This window comes from Halichoerus grypus, chromosome 6, assembly GCF_964656455.1.
Source record: "Halichoerus grypus chromosome 6, mHalGry1.hap1.1, whole genome shotgun sequence".
NCBI classification, from domain to species: Eukaryota; Metazoa; Chordata; class Mammalia; order Carnivora; family Phocidae; genus Halichoerus; species Halichoerus grypus.
Window position 1 is genome coordinate 145,981,552 of NC_135717.1, and position 2,652 is coordinate 145,984,203.

The following is a 2,652-nucleotide window of genomic DNA, read 5'->3' on the forward strand; positions in this document are numbered from 1 at the left end:
ATGTGTAAATATATAAATACATATATATGTTGCGTGTATGTGTATAGGTATGTATTCATATACACACGTGTTTATGTGTATGTAGTAATTTATGCTTTAAAATGGATCATAAAAAGATCAAATCTGCAGGCACTGGAATTATTAGTACCATGTAAGTCTTCTCAGATAGCCCTATGAATTTTTAAAGTCTTAAATAAATGAATGTTACTTGTGAAAAAAATCAGCCATAATGATTGCTAATGGTAAGAAGAGGACATTGTACTCTCAGCACATATTACTACAGTTCACAGACCATGACTTTGTGACAGCTATATAATTTTAGTGAAATTATGAAGTAGAACAAAGCATTGTCATGTTGGAAGAAAATGTTTCAAAATCAGTCTTTGAACTAAAAGACTTTCTATAATAACACAATTGTTACTGACAAACACTTTCTTCATTTTTTTTTTTTTTTGCAGTAGATGGGGCTGTCATGTATTTCCTCTCACATTAATTTCTAACTTCATTTATATTAACATAACTAATCCAATTTGAATATATGACCAGAACTTGCCCCTTCTCTTATAGTTCCCAAAATCTACTCCTAACAATTTAATTACAATTTCAGATCCTTCTACAAAAGTTAAATTCATCCCAACACGTTTCACATACTTTTCCTTCCATTGGTCTCTTTCACCAAGATGATAAGAGTTTATGAAAAAGACTGACACAAATGTTTTAAACTAATACTTACACTTCATGATCTAACACAATGAAGCTCCAACTATCGGTAGGATAATGAGTTAGCTTTCAAACAAGAACAAAGAACATGGTACTTTGAAATATTTTAAATTAGAGATTTGTTAATTCCATACATATAGCTTCCTTTTACATCATGTAATTGTACAGTTTGTGAATTAATACTCTGGAAAAATCTAATGTAGAATAGAATTACTGTATGTAGTTGTAATAGGTAGACAGCTCTGCATGCACGCACATGATAAACTCATAATACTTGTTCGATGAATAATAAAAAACAGTTTAATTTTAAACCTCATAGTCCCTTTGAGTCTACCTATCAGGGAAGTTTTTCCCTTGGCCTGGGTAAAAAGTAGGTCATATCCATGATTTTTGGTTTAACCTGAAATAACAAAAAGTCTTGCTATGATTTTAACTCATTAACATGGCCTCGGTTCCGTTGTTAAAAGTGTCCGGGCCTATGTCACAATGCAAACTTTGAAATCACTTTAAAGTTAAAACCTCTCTCACCTGAAAGGGGTTTCTGCTAATGGAAACAAAAGAAGGGAGACAAAGTACTTCTTTTATTTTTCCTCAGTTTAACCCTCCATCCTTTCTCTTCTCTCTGGTTCACTTTAATTTCTGACTTTTCTGGAGACAAACCAAGAGAAGAACAGCTAAAAAGCATGAGCAGAAAAGTTCTTGCTGTGCTTATGGTGTTTGTAAGATGGCTTAATATTCTCTGAGTCTGGTAAATGTTCTAAACTGGTAGGTTTTATGGATCATTTTTTTCTTTTTTTCCCCCCTCAGTCTATATTTTATTTAAAATAGCAAGCTAATGTAATTGTATATATTATTTATAGATATCCCATATATCTTTGTTTTACCAATAGTACCTTTTCTACCTCTTACTTTTTGTATAAGCACATTCATCTTCCACTAAATTAGAAGTGCTTGAAATCCATTCCTATTCTTTCATCCTTCTTCTTATGCCTAGAAAATGTCTCTGTAAATTAAACAACAAAAAACTTTTAACCGTTGCTTTGTCAGCCCTAAATACTCTGTATAAGTTGGGGGATATGATTGTTCTAGGTTATGATTCATTTTCTTGAGTATTTCATTGTTCCTATCACTAGAAACATTTTAGTGTATTTTCCGTAAAGTGGTGAATTTTGTTTCTAATGGATGCCCTATACCAACATCACAAAGAGTCTTAACTGCCAAGATCCCATCATTCCTCCAAATGGTCTTTTGGGGCAGAATTTAAGATGATTATGAGCCAGTTCTTTCATATAACTCATATTTAGTCGGTGGAAAACACTCATTTTCCCCCACTACCCTGGAAGTGAGCACTACCAGAATGTGTCAGTCCATTTCTGCTTTCTGGATTAACACATGAGTTGGACAGTCGTCCACTGTGTCCTCATCCCTGCAGTAGATATGCATCAATCATTCTAATACTGAAGCTCTGCTGCCTTGACCTGATGTAAAAAGGTAAGCATTTCCACTACCAGTTTCTTTGTGGAGGGAGTCATCACAGCACAGATATCTCCAAAGAACTCCTCATCAAAGATCCTCTCTTCATTTCCATTGTATTGGTTCTGTGATTGGTACCCTTTGATGTGGATGAAAGAGCAAGAGAGGTGAAGCAAACCCTTTGCCTTCCTTTTGGAAATGTGCTTCACGTTCTGACTTATAATGTGATATATGAAATCTCTTATAACTTGCTGTGTCACTCAGTATTTCTAATTCAACATCCTGCTTCACAGGTTACTGAGGTGATGGTTAATTGACACCAAGGCAAGATTAATATCTCATAACATAGAAAATTATCTCTACAGAATCTAAGAGAAAAGTTCCTCCAAATACCTCACTCTCTGAACTTAAGAAAATATCTGAAATTCTCTCATAATAACTTAGGCATTCTATTAGTTT